This window comes from Lepisosteus platostomus, chromosome 6 (genome assembly GCF_059453375.1).
Source record: "Lepisosteus platostomus isolate fLepPlt1 chromosome 6, fLepPlt1.hap1, whole genome shotgun sequence".
NCBI classification, from domain to species: domain Eukaryota; kingdom Metazoa; phylum Chordata; class Actinopteri; order Semionotiformes; family Lepisosteidae; genus Lepisosteus; species Lepisosteus platostomus.
The window spans coordinates 39,949,963-39,971,652 of record NC_142616.1 but is presented as its reverse complement, the minus strand read 5'-3'; the positions used below and the strand labels follow the sequence as shown (position 1 = coordinate 39,971,652).

The 21,690-nt window shown below is 37.5% G+C and overlaps 1 pseudogene; it reads left to right on the top strand.

Annotated features, from left to right (window-relative positions):
• Window positions 1-224: 224 nt before the first annotated feature.
• LOC148661700 (uncharacterized) lies at window positions 225-20,314 on the top strand (annotated as a pseudogene).
• The last annotated feature ends 1,376 nt before the right edge of the window (window positions 20,315-21,690 follow it).

Here is a 21,690-nt window from a genome sequence, read left to right as displayed (position 1 = left end):
CTCTCACTAAACCAGCATTCCGTCTCTTCACAGCTACAGTATCTGTTCCAAGACCAGGCTTTCTAACCACCTTTAATTCCTTTACAGATGTCGTTGACATAATAACATTCCTTAAATTGAAATTGAAAATTGAATTGAAACTGAAATTTAATACCTTTTCTTTTGACTCTGATACCACCCAGAGTAACACTCAGAGACTTCTACAGCAATTTTCTAGGAAACTAATGCTTTCTACCATTTTCTCCCTCAAAAAAACAGATTATCCTTTCTGACATCAACATCAAAGAGGCTAATGAATTTTTTACGTCTGACAGCTCCACATTATCTTCCTTTTATAACTATCCTCATTAGATCTCTCGACTCCAAACTCTACCAGTTTCTCACTACAGAGAAGGATAAAAAACTGAGTCATCTTCTACAGAAGAAAACCATCAACAACCCTAACATCTTCACCAATCCAAACCATGTTGTACCTTCTGACCTTTCCCTTTCACAGGATGAGCATTCCCCCTCAGCAAAGGCCTCAGTTTTGTTCCCAGGAAGCTGGGCATTCCCCAGACCAGAGTCAACCTCAACAGCTTTTACCGCAGGATCCGTCTCAGAGCACATTTTGCTGAAGATTCCTCCTTACAAGCAGCTGACAACAATCTGTTTATTGATGTCATTAACAATATTATTCCTAAACAGAGCTGTTGGACTCCCCCCTTCAGGTGTTTTCCACCAGTCGATTATTTCATTAACCAATGCACCAATCAAGCTCCCAAGACACTCTCTATACCCAGTAAACACAGGTCCAACTTCACCCAAGGAGAAATTCAGGCACTCCAGTCTCTCCGCAACAGAGATGATATCCTCATCAAACCAGCGGACAAAGGAGGCACTGTTGTGGTGTGGCGTAAGGACCTATATATCTTTGAAGCCTCTAGACAACTAACCGACACTTCTTCCTACCTCCCACTCCAACAGGACCCTACCACTGACTACCAAAAGGAAGTGGTATCCTCCATCTCCCTTCTTATCAGCAGTAAGGAGCTCCCCCCAGGAGGCAAACTGGCTCATCATTGAACATCCACAGGTATTTCAATTTTACCTCCTCCATAAAATCCACAAACACCCCTGGACACCGCATCGTATTAGCATGTGACTGTCCGACTACTTACAGATGCACCCATTCAAAGTTCACGGTACAAACCCATGCCGCACACAACTACGCTTGAGCCACCGTGCCGTACTGGGGTATGTGATTGGCTGGCCAAAATGACCGACAGGGGCATTTAATCTCTTTACTGTGCACATTTTAATCCGCTTAGTATTGAATATTTACATGGAATTTTACCACTAAAGGGAATTTTTAGTAGCTGAGCATAAAAAGAAGAGGACCATAAAGCATCTGAAGGTCATAAATGATATTAATTTAGGAACATAAACATATTATATATACTGTGTATGGCTGGTCTTGGTAGTTTAAAGAAAAAATACACACCAGTATTCCATTTCTCCCTAAACATTTTAAGCATCAAAGTCTTACATGTGGTTATTTCGGAAATGTTTTTATGTGCTCCTTCTGACCATATTACTGTACGTTTATATACTTTGTGAAAAGTGATCATTTTAACTTTTTCTACAAATACGCTCGTTATTGGAGTAAACAAAGCATACTTTTAGAATTGGATTAATAGGGAATATAATATGGAATCGCTTATCTAAAGAAATTAATAACAATATAATTCTATTTATATATTTACAAATCCTTTCACCTGGCAATCTACCTGAATGCCCAACTTTCTGAGAAGCCCTCCATGAAACCATGTTCGCTGATATTATTATTATTATTTCGGAAACGTTTTTACGTGGTCCTTCTGAGCATGTGGGGAGGTGAACTGTTAAGGTTAGCTTATTCTACTCTGAGAATTTAGAGGGGGTGGAAAGTGCCCGTGGTCATTTAATTAGTATTAAAATTCGCATTGATTTCCTTGTGAAGATATGGACATAAGAATATTCGTGCGTGGTCAAAAAAATGGCATAAAGATGACAAAGTGAAGGCTGTGAAAACATTCACAATGTACAATATACACAAAGGAAGTGTTCTCACAACTCTAGGAGGTTTTGTGAAAATGCTACAGGCGTGCCAAAATCATTTTTGAACTTCAAGTTAACTTTACCCCGGTTCTCATTGTCACATTGCGAATCAAAACAGGCATTTAATTAAACACGCATTTGCGATTTTAATCAAAATAGGGGTAGACCATTAGACATGCAATACACTTCCTCGTGATCATATTAGAATCTTTGTGTAAGCTTTACGTTTTTTTAACTTTTTAATTATACACTTTAAACACTTTAATTTTGTAAATGCAACACACATTCCATACAGATACAGTACAATCACATTCTCCTGTCTTTCCGTGGTGTAAAATGAATTAGCAGGTGATTGAGATAACAATGCATCGCCCACTGAGTGGAATGTTCTCAAGTGTAAAAAGAGGTGATAATTCTTAATAATTCTGTGTAGCATTAACTAACTCTTCAGTTTATTCTGCCAGACAGTACATGAATATAATTATATCGTTATTAATTTGTTTAGATACGTGATTCCATATTATATTCCCTGTTAATCGAATTCTAAAAGTATGCGTTTGTTTAAGCAGATAATGAGTGAATTCACAGAAAAGGTTAAAAGACTATCACTTTCACAAAGTATATAATCTTAATATGTTCAGAAGGAGCAAGTAAAAACGTTTCCAAAATAACCACATGTAAGACTTTGATGCTTAAAATGTTTAGGGAGAAAGTGGAATACTGGTGTGTATTTTTTTCTTTAAAATACCAATACCAGCCATATACAGTTTACATAATATGTTTATGTTACTAAATATTAAAATATTTATGATAAAAGTAGGTTGTGTACTTTTGCCCAACTGAGCAATCTTGCTTTCATAAAATATACCAACTTTTTAATGAGTGATGATTAACATGCTGTAATACACAGTTTAAATGTAAAAGTCTAAAGAGTATACAACTTAAATTCTTAATTGAATAAAGATTGTCCCTCAGCTGTGATCAGGATTCGAAACCAGCGTTTTCTGGGGACAGCTCAAATGCTGTACATAAAAGGTTAAGCTTAATTAGCTCCTCCTGGCGATTCCGGATACTATTAACATCTAATTTGCATATGGTAAATGAAGCATTACACCGCGTTTTGATGCGACACGCCCACCGCATTATACCGCAGCGTACCCTGCTTGTTTTGAATGGCTGCATCTGTACATCTCGGCCTTTCTCAACAGGACTTCCTGTCATCAGGACACCAACCATGTGCTCCAACTTTTTAATGATTTCCAATTTCCAGGCCCTGAATGCTACATTTTTACCATGGACATCACATCTCTTTACATCGTCATTCCCCATAATGACGGCCTTACAGCCCTCAAGTACATACTGGACAAACGCACAGTGCTTGATCCACCCACCCACAACCTGGTACGCCTTGCAGAATTGGTCCTCACACTGAATGCATTCTCATTCAATAACCTTTTATACCAACAGCTTAGTGGAGTTGCCCTGGGCACCAGAATGGGACCCAGCTATGCCAATATTTTTGTCGGCTGGGTAGAAGAACGCTTCTTCGCTCCCTAAACTGGCTAAGTCCCTGACCTCTACAAGCGATACATTGATGACTGCATTGGTGCCGCCACATGCTCTAACGACCAGCTTGAGCACTTTCTGCATCACTTCACCAACTTCCACCCATCCCTCAAATATACAGTTAACATATCTTCCACTACTCTTCCATTTCTAGACATCAACTTCTCCATTAACTACCCCTGACTCTCTACTTTGGTCTATTACAAACCCATGGATTCACACAGCTATCTCCTGTATAGCTCATTTCATCCCAGACACACTAAAAACTCTCTCCCTTTTTCACAGTTCCTTCGGCTACAACGATTATGCAGCGACAACATCGATTTTTTCTTCTAAATTCTCTCTATTCATTGTAGGTTTCATTTCACACCTCTCTTCACCTATCCTGACTTTACACTTCCTGATTGGCCTATCTTTCTGTCCCCTGCTCCCGCCTCTCGCTCCTCCTCTCTCCGAGCTTTTGTTCTCCCGCTACATAACCTTTACTTACTGCCCTGTTTTTCTCACATCTGAAGAAGGCTCCACAGCCGAAATGTTGTGTTTATTTCTTCTCTCTTCAGCATGGAATAAACCAGACCAAGGGAGGAAGATGGGAAGCCGTAGAATAAACAAAGACGTGATAAGGGCCCGTAACACCTGGCTCGGCAATCCCACACCCCTCAAACAATCCAAGCTTCCTCCTGGTAAAATATTGGGCTAACCCAATTCTGACAAGAACAGTGGAAAATCCCCTGAGGTTGATTGACTAAGGGGAGGAATAAAAACAGAGTGTGCTCCCGATTCCCACTGGACCCTGGAGACAACACAGGGAGCACAAGGGAAGCTGCAGAGTGCGATACCACAGAGGCAAGAACTAATGGTTCAGGAACTGATGACCATGGGGGACTTTGGCATTGGAACAGAGGTACTGTACAGAGACTTTTAATACCTGAAGGGAAGGAACAAAGAAACCGTCCCAGCTAGCCGATACAAACTGAGAGGAATGTAACACAGCCCAGAGAGGATTTCTAGTGTAACCTGAACAGAGACTGGGGAATTAGGACTGGTTGGTACCCCTCTCCTGCAAGTGGGCCATCAGAGACTACAGGGACTAAGAAGAAATGTTCGAGTGGCCTCTCTTCAATACTTTACAGGAACGATTGCTGTCCCTCTGGATTCATTATGACCCTTGGAAGGACCTTTTGTAGCTGCCAATGCTGTTTTGGTTGTGTCTTTAGGTGACAGTGAATGTGAATATAGTTACAAAATAAAAACAGCACTTATACAATACAATGCTTGTCGCTTGGTCTGTGTGTGCATTGGTGATTCTGGGAGATAAACAGAACCTGTGGCTTTGTAGAGGGGCCCTGGCACCCCATGTGTTTGCTAGGTGGCGTAGTCGTACACGAGGCAGGAACATTCCTCGCCCAAAGGGTTCACCTTACTGTGACAGTTACGCATTCCGCACGCGTCTCTGACCCATCTCACATTCCCACGCACTTAACAAACGCTCACACCGCAAGTAATAAACCTATCACCATTCACTCCCGTCACTATTTCAGTTCCCCTTTTTCTCACTTCCCTGCTCCCTATTGCAGATTCTGCTCAAGCTCCCAAATGTGTACTCTTTACTATTACTATCTATTCGGTATCAGACCTTCTTGCCTGCCCCCTCGTTTACGGTTTAGTCTTGTGTTTCAGATTGTTGATCTTCTGCTGTCTCAACCGTTATCTCACCTTCTTGCTTGTTTCCTGGATTACGTTTTTGCCTTGCGATTTGGATTGGAATTCTCTCTCCCCCTCTCTCTCCACAGTCCTGCACAGGATCCATACTCCCTTTCCTGCCTCCTGTTACAGCAAGCTACTGTATGCATATTTTGGTGTAATATCAATAAATTGTATATTGTATGATTAGAAAATTATCTGTAAATCATTATTTTTGATTGCTTCCTAACAGTTTTGAAAGCAAAGTTTTCTTTGAAAGCAATTTACTTTTCCAATTTCTGTTTCAGTAAATCACAACAGCATCACACTGCACTTCCTCACTGAACAACATGTAACATGGAAGTTGTTATTAGTTCCCTTAGGTTTAGTAGGAAACATTCTAGATCGAAGTAGCCTTAAACATTTTCACCACACAGTTCTACACTCTAGGTATTATGCCTGCAGCTTTGTAGCAGTATACATGGCATTTCATCCAAATGAGAAAAAATAAGTAACATCTTTAGGATTTTGGTAAGGTATTGAAGAGAGATGGAATGTAATGCAGAAAACAGGAAAGATTTAGGCATAACCGGAAATATAGCTAACAGAAAGTGATTGTGACAAACACAGCATTAGTGAATACACACCCTTTCAGAGAGACAGGGAAGTTAGAGGAGGTGGAAGTGTAGAACTGTTCATCAAAAAGTGCATTCAGTCATAAAAACATAGCTTTGATGATTCAAGGGTCTGAAGACAGTGTGGGTCAGAATTAGACAGAAAAAAAAACACATTAAAAGGTTAGTATTAGGAGTGTGCCACAGATCACCAAATTCAGACATGTATTATCTTGCAGTCTTATATAATGCTATCAAGGATGTATGTGTAAAGTAAGTAATGAAGAAAGTAATGGTTATTATGGAAGATTTTATGCAGATGATAGCTGCCAAAAAGTGAAATGGTAGATCTGTCTAACAATAGCTTTCCTGTTCATTTTGTCTATATTTTAAAAGTATATATTTATAATCCAAAACAAATGTTTATCATTCCTGGCATGCAGACATTAAAAGAATGATGCAGAATATAAGGGAAGCCAAATGTGACATGACATTGTTTGAAGAAGAAAAGCCTCCACAAATAAGTGGAGAGAGGTAAGAAAGCAGAGGTCTATATTCATCAAATCATTAAGAAGAGATTGAAAAGGATAATACAATGCAGGCTAAAAGGTTTTGCAGTAATGCAAGAGGAAAAAACAATAAATAATAAAGTAAAGTGTTTCAGATTGTTTCAGTGACAACACAGAATAGTATGTTACATGCATCCACTACTGTGGTGTAGATGCAGCCTCTCTTTTCTTATAGAACTTTCTGTACTGACCATGCAGTCGAAGATTAACTTTGTTAATCTCCTTAGACTGTGTTAATGGCATCATTCAAATAATCAATCAATTTTCCGTGTTCAACAATATTATGACAAGTAGGAGCTCAGACTTTCACATCTCCACATATGAAAATGTGGAGAACGCTGCAAGAGTTTCTTGACCTGAAATGAACAATTAAAGAGCTTTACCCTTAGGAAATTCACTGGCATAGTTAATTCATTTGATTAATATGACAACCTTTTAATAATAATGCTTAACCACTTTTAATTTTGAGCGGTACTAATGGGAATTTCTGAAGGAAGCCTTTATGCTTTTTTTTAGTTGGTGTTCAGCAGTGATTTATGGAGGGAAAGCAATTACTCTCCTTAGAAAGTAATATCGTAATAAACATAACACAATACCAAAGTTATTTATATATTGGTGCTACATTTTGTATTAGGTGCTCTAGAACTGATTGCCATCTTGAAATGACCATGCCACTTTACAATGACACTAATTAGGGTCAATTACACTTGTTTCATTAAAGCAAATCATGCCACTTTCTTGTTACAGAAGGTGCTTGAATGCCTGTAACTGAGCAGGTACATTAAGTTTTTAACATGTCTTAGTATACAAATGAATTTTATGGCATTAAATAAATGTTTGAAAAAAAGGGATCCTGTTTTATATAACATTAGACACTTTTTACTCATCACACTCCTTTCTCTTTTCTTTGTGAGTGATTTTCAGATCAATAAACATGAGACATCTACTGCAGATGTTTTGATTCTCATTAAATCAAACTATAAATGCTCAGCTTAAACCTACTAGTATTGGTTTATCCATTCCTTTTCTAACCACTGCTTCCAATTTAGGGTCACAGGGGAGCCAGGGACTATTCTGGCGAACAATGGCAGGGTACATCCTGGACAGGAAGACAGTCCACCACAGGGTATACACAGACACGCACACACTCATATCAGGGCCAAATTACAAGAAGCCAATGAACCTAGTAGTATGTTTTTGGACTGTGGGAAGAAACAGGTGCACCTGGAAGAAGCCCATGGGAACACATACAAGCTCAATGCAGACAGCACCCCAGGTCCAGAATTGAACCCAGTGCCCCAGCACTGCTAACCACTGCACCACCATGCTGCCCATATTGGTTTACTATATAGTATATATTCACAATCCAAGATGACTGAGAAATAGTTAATGTCATTAAATACCAGGGTAATTAGTACAGATTTTATGCTTTGTAATTATGTCTTCTCCAAGCCTTCTCAGCATTCTTTTAATGGTTCATCTACAACATCTTCCAATTAATCTTTGTTCCCATCTTTTGATATCTTCCACACGATATGCCTCATAGAGTAATGGAGCTGTGGCATCTAATTATGGTAAATTAACCTTAACCTTAGCAAGTTTCTTCTGTCTTAAGGTACCACTTCACTCAGTTTCTTCAAAAAAGTAGTTGCTGGGATACCACTGACATTTAATTGCAGGTTTTTGTTTTCAAACAAAAAGTAAATTTGTGGTATAGGCACAGTTAAACTACATTGTAAATTTACCACAGTAGATGTTCATAAAGAATCATAAAGAACATAAAGTCTTTGGGAAAACAATAAAAAAAAACTCTGAAATATTCTATGCAATGGCTATCTCTTGAAAAAAGTAAACATACAGCATGAAAAAACACTTAAAACTTCCTGCTGAGGGAGAAAAGAACAAAATCCCCAGAGTAAAAACTATTCTGTTCATAACGATTTTAGGAATGCAGGTTTTGGTAATAGGCAAAGCTGGAATGGAATATTGGGTGAAGCAATACTTTAGTCCCTTAGTCAGACTCCGTAGTTCAACCCAAGTAACGTCTGGAGGACAAGGTCAGAGCGCTGCATTGTTGGAACAGAAAGCAGCTGTACATGTCTTGTGTTGTTAATCCTTAGTTAACTCCTCCACGATTAACCATCTCTCCCCAAGAGCCTTGCTCCACAATTTTTTTATGTTCTTAAATAGTACCACAGTTCACCCTTTGACCTTTTGTTTTCCAGCTGGCCACCATTTTTCTAATAGACAGTAGGGGTTTTCCACATGTTCTGCTGAGTCTGGTGAAAGTCTTTTTAGTCATTGGAAACAATGTTCCAGATCAGTGCCAAAGTTCCTGAGCAGTAAATCTCTTTCATCTTTCTCTTTCTTCCCTGGTTTGAAACTCCAGTTTACCATGCTGACATCACAAGCCAGAAACTGCTATTTGTTGTGCCAAAGTGTGTTTATGTTTAACACTGTTTCTACCTTGAGCTTTAGGACATGCTTATGGAACACAAAAACACAATCCTGAGTTCTGCTGCAGTCACTGGCATGGCATATTTGTGCCTTGTTTTTTACAACTTATGTTTTTTAGTTTATGGATGAAATTATATATTATAAAGTCACAGGTTTGGTGCAATCCAAGCACAGTTAATTATATGATAAATTTGACATTTGTGCTTGTAACTCTATTGCAAAAAAGAAACCAGTAAAAATTCAATCTAGGCCTTGGTTGAAAAAGGGGGAACAATACAGGATTACATGCTTCTTTCATCATTGTTGTAACTCAGCTAGCACCCTGCAGTATCAGTAATAATCTACACAATTCAATTAATCTGTTGTTGGTTTATTTTTTATTTGATTATTGTATGGAATTGCATTTCCCCAGTGTTTGCAATTTAGTGCATTTTTTTCTGAATGTTAAAACTCTGATTAAACAATGTCTGAAATAGTGGTCCAAAAAATATGTTGTACTGTACATACAGTACACACAGGCACTTGCTTCTTTTCGTGACAAAATATTACCAACTGTAGCGGCAATGCTTGTTAATAAGACAGAATTAAGCGTTGGTATGCTCCTAAAAGAGGCCCCATCTCACCCTCCATCTCTGTGGTGCAGCCACAGAGAAAGAATTCATGCAAGCTGATTTAAGATGTTTTCTTGTGATAAGAAACCAGCTCCCAGACGGGGATGCAATTAGCTAAGCCTGGCTATCATGATCAATGGTCATCCATTGGCGCCTATCAGTCTAGGGAGTGCCGAATGGACATCTGGACTGCATTCCTAAGTGTCAAGAGTAAGTGACTTACAGTATATCTCACCTTGACCAACCAATCAGGGACTGGCAGGGCGTGGTAATACCACGTGGGTCTCCAATGCTCGCCAAACTCTCAACCAATCAGCACACATCTGGGTCTTGATCAAAAAGGGAGCGCAAGCTCAGTTCTGAGCTCTCCTTGGCCATTTTCGCGCATCCTCAGAGACAATCACGTGACAACTGCTGTTGTCTGCAAAAGGACTTGGACTTTGTTCTAAGCGCGAGGCCGAGGATCCCGTACGTACTCAGAATTCTACCAACGTGAATGCTCCGCTTGATCAATGGCAGCCTACAGTTGGACCCTCGTCGACAACCTGAATAGCTTATTCAGAAGCAGCGCTGGACCGGGAACGGACCAGTTTCTTCCCAGGCAAAAGAGTGACTTGTGAGGACTCGCGGTCACACTCTGTGCATAGAGACTTTCTACTAGCCAGCCGGACTGCTGGTAGATCCCCTCGGAGCAACGACTGCCCTGCGCGCCGCAGTTAGATTCCTCCGCCCGTCCTACTCCGAGCTGCACCTCGACTGGTTGGCCGGTAGCCAGAGGACGCCGACACAACGCCCATTGGACAACCGCTGGAACAGAGGCTGCAACAGAGCCTGTCAGCTGGTTTGGTGTTCGTGCCGGGAAATTCCAAATCCAAACACAGTGGATAAGTAAACCCCATGTTCTACATTGCGTCTCGAGAATTCAATTGTACCTCAACACAAGTTGTTATCAATTTAATTCATGAGTAATGTATTTACTTCCGAGTTTAGAGTAACAGTGGGTAATAACACTGATAAGCGATTTGGTAACCGAACGATATATATTGACATATATTCTCTGTTGTGTATCTCTTTGTGTTTGCATCTCTTCGAGATTATATACCTTGTATATTGATAACCCTCACAGTAAGGTCTGCCGCTCGTATCCAGGCAGACTAGTATATGTTTGGTGCACAGTTTATATGAATAAATGTATCCCGTGTATTGAACCCGTGTGTGTGCGTTGTTAGTTGTTCTGACGATTGATTTTCTAAAAGCCCCAACGAACAACCTCGTGATTACTGCTACAATTAATAATTGTCTCAGTAAACCCATCAAACCACTACACAACAATGCTCATGTTTTTAAATGTTTTATTAATGGTTAGACTTGTCTATTGAATACTGCTAGGATGATCTTATTTACAGTAAGATCTGCAGGGATATTCATCACTAGAATGCCTTCAGTAGAATGTATGCTATTTTTGTGTTGCACAATGCAAATCTATATATTGAAGCCAAATTTAATATTTTGCAGAGTCAATGTGCTTCATACTAGAGGTTCATCTTGAAACACTTTTGCAAATGATGTCTGATAGCTTACTCTATGTAAAAATGGTCTAAGTACAGGAAATAACCTTTCAGATTTTTAATGTACCTTATGCAGTGCATATTTTACTAATAGCTAACACTTTTTCTGTAAACCCTTATTTAAATGAGCACACTTGCAATTCTGTCAGGGTACTGTGAATAAGCTGAATTTTAAGCACACCAGAAGGATATGCAAATAAAAAGAAGGCAATTGTGGAAATTATCAGCTTAAGCTTCCTTTAATGCTCTGAATATTTTAAATAACTGATGAAATTGACAGAACAGCCTTGGATAGACCTTGATAAAGTAATTTATCTACTGTACAGAAAGTATATTAAAAAGGCTTCTTCTTTATATGAGAGAACTCTGCTGTAGTACCTGTACCAGCACAATAAAAATACCTTTTAAAAAGGAACAGATTTTAAATTAAAATAAGAATAAAAATTTAAATCAGGTAGAATTAAAAGATGACCAGCTTATAGTGCTTTGTAGTTGGAGATCAATAAATAGATTTGAGAGATTGAAGCAGGACGGTTATAGACATTTAGGTACTTCAATAAAATATTTCACAGCATGGGAAAAATAAAGTTTTTGGAATACAGGCCATAGATAAAGGAGAAAAGGCTAATTACATGAAATAGCACTAAACAAACATAATAGAGTTTTCCCCTTGGGCATGTACATAATCTGGGACTGATCTATTATACTATTATTGTAATATAACTATTATACTATTGCCACTTTCACCTTATTACTATTTATTTGCACAATGCATAAAATCCAGAAGAGTAACATTTTTTTTAAAAAACACAATAGTCTTCCCCCAACTAAGAGTTTTTAAGCTGTTGCATACACATTAAAGTCAGGTTCAGCTGTTATTTATGGAATTTATTCTGACCACCTTCACACGTGGATTCCAATTACCCTCCAATTGAAGAGACCAGTGACTTAAACAAATAAGTGTTTAATAATTGAGCAGCCTTCCTCGATTAGATGCAGCATTGAGCAACAAGTAAGACTAGGCACGTATTGTTAAATCTTGTTTCTTAAGTATTTAAACTAAAAATAAGAGCATCTAGATTCTTTTGTGGAGTCTCAGCTAAGCTCACGCTGTGCACATAAGTAACTAGATATTACTGCAATACTTTAACATTATTTTTCATACTGAACCTACAACGTGTAACTTGCCAGGAATAAAATTAAGAAAATCAGATTAACTTACAGGCTCTAGACTGTTGAAGTAATTTTGCCAAGTCATTTTTAATAGTGGCCAACATTTAAGCATTTTTGTTGGGTCATATCACAAATCTGTAGTTATAATATTTACAAAAATGCATTTGTTTTTAGAAGAGTCTTGTGTTCTCCCAGACATTCAGACAGCTGCTTTCTGTTTGCCCTTCCTCTAGTTATCATAAAGCACTATTTTAGGTCCACATGTAGCCAGACCTCTCCTTCCTTGGTCCAACTGTCCTGATATCCAGTGATTACAACTGAGTATCAGGACTGCACTGAGAATGCTGTAGTGGGAAACTAGCTGCCTACCCATGTTACTGAACCTCATTTCATGGGATCTTTGAAGGAACAGTCACACAAATTCATTTTAAATAAAGGTGAGGTACTAGCAACCAAATGAGAAAGATGTGCAGAATGGCTTCCTCAAATTAGTAACATATGTCTTTCCCTTCTCCCATCACCTTCTAGGAAAACGACCGTTTAGGCGACATTCATTGCTCGTCAGAAAGTTTCCACACAAACCCCTTAACATGATTCTTTTAGCCTTTTATGGCTGCAGTTTTAAACATATTTGTTAGTTGCTAGAGAAGTATCTCATAACTGCACTCTTGTTAGTTTATTGTATGCTGCAACACTTAAAAATTAAGTTTGAAATGATACGTTTTGTTGACATTGTTTCATTATTTGCAAGTGTGCAGCAAAACAGTCATGAGATAATGAAGGCATGTGGTGCATTCAGTTGCTCCCATGTAAATGGTCATGAGCTGGCAAGTGCTCCATGAGTTCCAACATAAGCAAGACATGATATTATACAGTATAAGCTTGCAGAAAAGTTGCCCATGGACAACAGTTATCTTTCTCTGTGCAATCTGCAGGATAGCCACCAGAGCCACTGTGTTGCTTGGCAGTGGTTGATGATGATCTATATGTCTAAACTGTCCAACAGACACATAATTCAATTAAAATCCAGTGACAGAGCTGGAGAGTGAATGATGCTGATTCCACCTTGCTGCTTGATGATAAAGTTGGGAGTCCTGATGTGTGTAGACTAAAGGGATTCTGTTAACGCTGATGGTGCTATAACAACAAGCGGAGCAGAGATCACAAAAGGAGATCAGCAAAACATTTTAGAGTGAGATTGCAATGAGCAAAACCAGCTTTATTGCTAAAAGTTGGCTGTCGTCACCATTACATCACAACCTCCTGTACACGTGTGCTCCTCTGCTGCCAAATCAGATACAGTACTGGAAAGGCAAGTCCTGCAAAGTCCCCCATAAAAAACCTACATCAAGCTCATAACCATTTAGAGAAATTAAGGTCAAACCTTAATCATAATAATGGGGCATAGAGTAAAACTGGCATTGTGTCTGGATGTTACAAAAAACACGTAATGACAAAAGAATGTATTTTGTTATAGAAATCTAATAGACATTAGTGTTGTAGTGTAGCTTGCAAAATAGAGTTATTAGACTTAATTCTCTAAACAGTCTTGTCATCATTTTAGAATCAAAAGAGAACTACCAGTTTGGTTTGTTATGTAAATTAATGAGGGTCCCTCTAACTGTTATCCAGCAAGCATGAAACAATAGTTCCTAAAAAAAAAAAGATTGAATATATTTCATTACATACAGTAGCCCCTTGGTCACCACTTAGCCATGATGAGCAGAATATTTCATCAGAAGCTTAATGCAATATTTCTGCTATCAGATTACTTTGTTGCCAGTGTCAACAGGCCTTTAGCCTTCTGGAAATGTAATTAAATAAAATAAATCAAATACAGGCTTGTAAGAATTAAAGAATGTTGTTTATAATTACACAGTTATGCAAATGAGAGAATTAACTGAAACTGAGATTCACACAGTACTGAGATATATTAGATAGTACATACTGTATGGATGCTTGACTGAATGTGCTGTCTGGAAAACCAGGTGAAATGTTGAAATGTACTGGAGTGGGCTTGTTAAAAGGAGTGAGTTTTTTTTAAAACGAACTAAAACAAGACACACCTTCAAGGACATGCTGAACTTCTTAACTGGAAAGTCATTTTTTTACTTCACAGTTGATAATCTCTCCAGGTCTGATAAAATGGATATGTTCATTTCTTGCACAGGCTTAGGTGGAATGTCATTTTACTCACAGCGAAAATAAGTAATTTGTCCTCTGGGAAATGTCTTTTTGTTAAATAAAAAAGCAACTGATGTAGGCTGGGCATTATTTGATGGCTTTACTCGTCCCAGAAACACGTCAGACTGTCAATGTATCTGATTAGTTAAGGCAGGGATGTCAAAGTTCAATTCTCAAGGGCTACAGCATCTGCTGCTTTGCATTCTAAGTTTAGCTTTCAGCACTTCAAATGTTTATCTCAGTTGCACCCATTGAATGCTTTGTTAAAGTACATTACTTTTGATGAGCCAAGGAATATAATTGATTCAGGGTATGAAGAGGTGAAGCATTAAAATATTCCAATTAATCATATAATTTGACTCAAATAAGTATTTGTTAGCTTTTTTATAAAAGGATGCCAAGCTACGTTCTCTGATTCATTCTATTCTTTAGAACATCTCTTATAATGTATGAAAACAGAACAAAATCTGTGATAACTGAACATTTAACAACCTAACTGGCAGCTTTTCAAAATATTCAGTAATCTTCCCTTATTAGTCATATCATAATTGTGCTCAAAAAGCACTTCTTAATTGCTCCAAATTATGTAAAAACTATGGGAAAACTTCAGATGAGATAACTACATTTACTTTATTAAAAGTAGTTAAATACATTATGGCATGATGCCCGTTACTGTTGTCTCCATTATTTTATTTGTGACATCAGAACAACACCTATCCCTTTTTAACCACTTAATCTAATACACAGTCGAGGGGGAACCAGAACCTATCCTGACACCCTGGCTGGGACACAAGTCAATTACCGTGTACACACCGACAACCTCACACAGACAGCCACCAGGGTCAATTTTCCCAGAAAAGTATGCCTTTGGACTGAGGAATAAGCCTATGCAAACACTGGGAGAACAAACTGTACAAACTCCATGCAGAAAACATCCCAGGAGTTGGACCCTGGACCATAATACTGTGAAGCAGTAATGGTAACCACTGTTCCACTGTGCTGCCCCATCTTATCATCATTTTTGCATATAATCAATTATCAACATGTATCCATTCTGGGGGTGCTGATGATATACTGTAGCTGGCTATCACCTCAGTCTTTTCTGCTTTGCAATACTTGCTCTCATCACCCAAGATAAATCTCATGTGATCTGTATTTACTGAATCCAAGTAATTGGTATCCACTTCATTAGCCAATCTCATCTTCAAAACTTCAAAGAAGTGTATAATAAGTATCCTTGAATTAATAATCACATTTCTGTCACCGTGAGGTGACTTTACTGGGTTAGTCATCTCATGAGGTCAGCAGCAATGCCAGTTTTAATTTCTCTTAAGTGCTTTATTTTATTAGTGTGGCATTTGCCTCCATTTCAGATAAAATCAGTCTAAAAATGAAGTAACACTGCCTTTTACTGGTAGTTTAACAGTATACATAGTAAAATAAATTAAGTATATTATGTTATTACACAAGGCAAGGTACATCCTGGATGAGATGCCAGTCCATCAGGACAGACACACAAACACGGACATGCACACATACACTCATAACTTGGGGATTTTTGCCCCAGAAGCCAATTATTTTACCATTTTGTTGTTGGAATATGGGAGGAAACCCACACCAACATACTATAACATATGAACTCCACACAGTTTGCACCACAGGTCCAGAATTTAACCCAGGGCCTCATCACTGGACCACAGTAATGCTAACACATAGACAACCATACTGCCTGTCAAAAGCAATTACGTCAAGTTTAATTCTTGGGTATCAATGCCCTAGTCTTCTTTCACTTCCATTTAGGAATGAAAGGCTTTTATAGCAATTTATATTTTCAATCATGAATGTATTTTAAGACATCAGTTTGAAAAGAAAAATGAAAATGTTCTATTGTGCCAATTATAATTATATAGTATATTATATCAGTAACGTACTGTATACTGATAATAATTATTGATCAGTAAAGTTACTGTAAATATGCTCTCTAATTACCACTCTAGAAACTAGTAGGACACTCCTGGTTTAGATATTTTAAAGCACACAAAATCAATGAAATTACCAAAAACGTTACCTTACATTTTATTCTTTCCCCATATACAGTATCTCAGTGCTTGCATGTAAATAATTTGAAATTAAATGAATTTTGCTATATGTACCTATTGTAGAGATACTGTACATAATAACTATTTTTAATGCCGCAGATAATTTGAATTTCACACACTATACTGTAAACAAGTGACGTCTTTCGGATGAGATGTAAAACCAAGATCCTGACTCTCTGTGATCATTAAAAATCCCAGGGTGTTTCTCAAAAAGAGTAGGGGTGTAACCCCGGCATCCTGGCCAAATTTCCCATGCCTCCTAATAACCCCCCTCTATGAATTGGCTACATTACTTTGTACTCCTCCCCCCCCCCCCCCCCGACTGCAGGGGGAGCGATGCGCCGGCTAGAGTATTCTCGGTTGCATTTAATGGCAACGTCAGCTCAAAGATTTGGTTCAAACCACCAAATGGAGACGGGCGTGCTGACAAGCGGACCCTGCTGATGTGGGATTAACGCTAGGATGAGAGAGAGATGATTTGAATTTCAGTGTATTTAACAGAATGTTCTGAAAATAATATTAGTGTTCTTCAAAGATTAAATACTGGATATTGGTGTGGAACAATATTCATATGATATTACAATTGCTTTTGAATCAACTTAAATGATCAATGGAATAATATGTTTTACCAACCATAATGCTAATTATCTCAAAATAGATGGATTTATAGAAAACTTCAATAATGGCTTGAAATCAATTACAGATATGAAGACTAATGCTCTAGAATACAATGAAGCAATTAAACGACAAGAAATGGGTATGCAATTTCTGTTTGCTTCTAAATGTTACTCAGAGGAAAACCTTCTAAGGAATCCTATGCATTTAATTAAGCTATTAAAACCACAAGATAGAAAAGATGGTTCATTGGTCTTATATTTAATCAAGTGATATTGGCTTATACTCTGTATTAGGAATATAATGATGACATACAATGGGTGTTTTTCTTTGTAAGGTTTTGAACCAGGTGACTTAATGCTTTCTTATAACTTCAGTGATGTTCTGAAATCGATTATTAGTATTTGAGGATGTGTGCTACATAGTCTTGTATTAATAACCAATACCAAAACTAAAATGTCACTCGATTGCTAAGTTTACAAATTTAAGTGAAAAAAATGTTCGCACATTTTCTTCTAGTTGGTTTACATAATCCAACATACTGTACCTTTAATTTAGCCATATTGTGAACTGATATTTTTCACTACCGTCACACTGAGATCTTCGCCTAATACTTCAAGGGAAATACTGACCATAAGAAATGAACATTTTGAAATTAATTGTCTGTTTGTGAAGGAATGTTAATTTGAAATGAGACTTGGTGATAACTGTTCATTTTGAAATACTGTATAGAAAATCCCTGTTCATGTAGTGATATCTTAAAAGCATTACTGATATCTACTTTTAAATTATACTGTATTTCAAGATTTTTTTTATGACATCTCTAAGTGCATTCACGGAGTCCAACAGTATTTATATAAATCCTCATATTATTTAATATATGTAAATACATTTTGATATGATTCAATGATCTGAAGTTTTAAGAGGTAAATGTAGTCATTTTAAGTGCACAGATGACATTTTTGAAGAAAAAGCATGGTAGATGTCAGTTAGCTGACAATGAAACAAGGATTTCACAAGTGAAAAGAGTGATTTCCATGTCCAGAAGCAAAGATTTAACTTTGAGGTTAAGAGCTTTAACCTGTTAAGATGCAAACTGAAACAGCTCTTGACACCTTTTAGAGTGAAGGTTCTGTCAAAAAATAATAATAATTCATTCATTTTCTAACCACTTTGTCCAGTTCAGAGATGACGTAGTTGAAGAAGGGGTACAGCAACAACAATGCATTGCAGGGCAGACACACAAACATACACATATTTTTCCAGAAGCCAATTAACCTACCAATATGTTTTAGGACAGTGGGAGAAACCAGAGTACCCAGAGGAAATGCACATGAACAATGTAGAAACTCCACACAGGGAGCACCCCAGATCCAGAATGGAACACAGGGCTCCAGCACTGCATCACTATGCTACATAATAATACTGTAAGTCTCAGGTGTTGAAGAACTACTGGGCTAAATCAATAGGACTATTGTTACCCCAATTGTTCTTTAAAATTTACAGAAATGGCCAGAAATACTGCATTTACCATTAAACATTTAAAAAAAACGAATATGAGTTATGCAAAATAAAATTATGGTGATAAAGTTTCAATCACAAACTCATAAAACAAAGCAAAATATTGTACCTAATTATACAATAAATGCACTGCAATGTTTTAGTTTGTGCAGTCTCCAAAATGTGATAGAAAGATAGACAAAAAAAAGATTAACTGGAGCATTTCTTCTTTATCTTGAGTTTATTATTGTTTAGTCTTCACAGTGTAGTCAGACAGCATAACATTTCTTGCTAATTGCCTAGAAGCATGATAAAGAATGGGGGTAATCCATGTTGGGTCATAAAGTAGCACTGTTTAGTTCTTCTTGACACAAGCTGCTTATAATCAGAAATACCAACCTTCTCATCTAAAGCAAGGTTAAGAGGAGAGCAAACATACAGTACATTGGCTGTTTCTATTCACTACAAGGAATTCATTTAGAAAGGAGTTATTTGTCAAATGGTGAAGGAAAATGTTAAGATCATTTCAACAAAGGCTCATTGCATACCAAGAGGTCCAAGTTAAAAAAAAACATGCCATAACCTAAGTCCCATTGTGTCTCTTAGTATTTTCCAGCAAGGCCTAGGTTACCATTAATAAATCATAGACTTTTACATGAATGAATGATGGTTGGTAATCCAGTTAATATGGATCCACTAGGATGATCTTCATAACAGCTGTTATTGTTATCTAAACAGCTATTAGTTTATTTCACAACCTGAAAAATAAGAGGCGCCACTAATCTATTTGGTAAGTAATGAAAAAGTGGTTAAAGTTCTCTCAATCCAACGTGCTGTGTTTTATACAGTAATTCCCCTCCTCTTTCACAGTCACCTCCTGTTTGTTGGTTGTTTGCTGCCCAGTTATTACCTCTTCTCAGGCATCCCAGGGATTGACTTTGAAACAATGAGGTCAAAGTCCAGAACATGTTCTGTACCACTGCAATAAATACTGTACCTAAGCTCACTAATTCTCCTGGAATACTAGCTCGCCTTGCTTCAAAAGATCAACAATAAAGGTAATGGAAACCTTTCTCTAATAAACAGTGAAGAACAAGATAAAAATAATGTGCACAGAATATTAATTGTTGTCTCAGATGACTGATTTCCAATCAAAAACCATTAAAAACTACAATACATACTGGCGGGTATAATTTTAATAATTTGGGGCCAACAGAATAGCCTATCATGCACTATAATTATTTTATTAAGGGATACTTATTACAAGGTATACATTTTAATAAGATGCCTATTAATATCTACTAATTTTAACAATCTCATCATAAAATTTAACCAAAAATCCCAGGTATTACACATAGTTAGTGGTTGGAAGTAAATAAAGGTTTTATAACTCAGCTTTAACTAAAGCTGGGGAAGAGGAAATCTTCTCTGCTTCCATTCTCCTCTCAACCTGATTTTTAACCTGATATTTAACTTCTTACATTCTTCCCTCAGCTGCAGTGCCCTCACAGCAGCTCCCTGGTTCACCCCAAGTACTGCAGGGTTCTGATAACTACTCCCTCAGTCAAGAGGTTTATGCCAACAACCAAAACCTGAGTATTGATCACTTACGTGTCCTGGTTCATGCTACCTTCTGACCTTCAGAGAGAGATTTGTAACCTGCCAAAATACTACACACAACCACAGTGAATTAATGTTTGGCCACAACCTAGGAGTAAAGAAGACACAACATTCTGGGACGGTATCATGGTATTGGAAACTCAAGGTCATAGCAAGCGAGTGCTGGCTGCTTGTCTGTACAGCACCACACTGATAGTTCTCAGGCTTTCCTGCAGGATTGTCCTGATGTGATAAAAGTCCAGAAAGACAGCTATGCCCGTCATGTGACTCGGATAAATGTCTTTCCTGAAAGATTTGACTGTTATGCTGTAGATGTCCTACCTGCCATACTTGAACCCCTCTGAATGTTTGTGGGATGAACTGGAACATCGTGTGTTACAGTAAGTAACACTTGGACAATAATGACCAGGTACAAGTGTTTATGAGAGAAATGGGACAGAATCCCACAATACAGCATCTGCAACCTTATTTAAAGTATCCACCACCAACGTACAGCTTATACTGCTTCCTATGGTAGTCACACAGGAATAACCTATGACTTTCACTGTAGACCCCCTGTTGATTAATTCTTTTGATCACAAATCTTGGTCAGAATAATACTTTTACCTGTTATACAGTATCTGCTCAATAAAATAAAAGTGTAGCTGATACACAATCTATTTAGCTGTTTCCCTGATATTGACTTTGTGTTTCCTGTGATATGTATATATATAAAAAATGAAGTATTATATTAACATGTCACAATCTCACTGGAAACCTTTTCTGCAGAGAGGAAACAGAAAGGATGAAGCAGACATTTCGAAGCAGCTACTGTACATGCCCATGGAGATGATTTTATGCCAATGTGTATCTTACTGTACCATTCTTGAAGTAATACCTGTTTTTGCATCAATATTATTCTCACGATCAATACAGAAATACCTGTCATATAGAGCATGTATGTTTAGGTGCTCGACCCAGTATTCAGTACATACAACATTGGGAGAAACATGAAGTTGGGCTGCAATCTGGTGATAGGAATAGCCTTATCGATTTGTAGACTTCCACCTAGGGTAGACATAGTGTTCCAATAATTAAAACTTCGCATTGGTATTGCTGCCTGTGCTAACAGTAAATAGGCTTTAATAATTATTAATCTAATTAATTGATTTAATAATTTTACCCGTTTTTGCTTTGCTTCTATCTTTACTTCTTTAACTATGCATCAACTTAATTAGATGTAGTTTTTGCACGTTTTTGACCATTTTCTAAATGATAAACTTTAAAGTCAATTTTAAGGGGTAGTAAACATTAATCACATCCAGGAGAAAAGTTTAATGTCACATAAAATCCATGTTTAATTCATCAAGTTC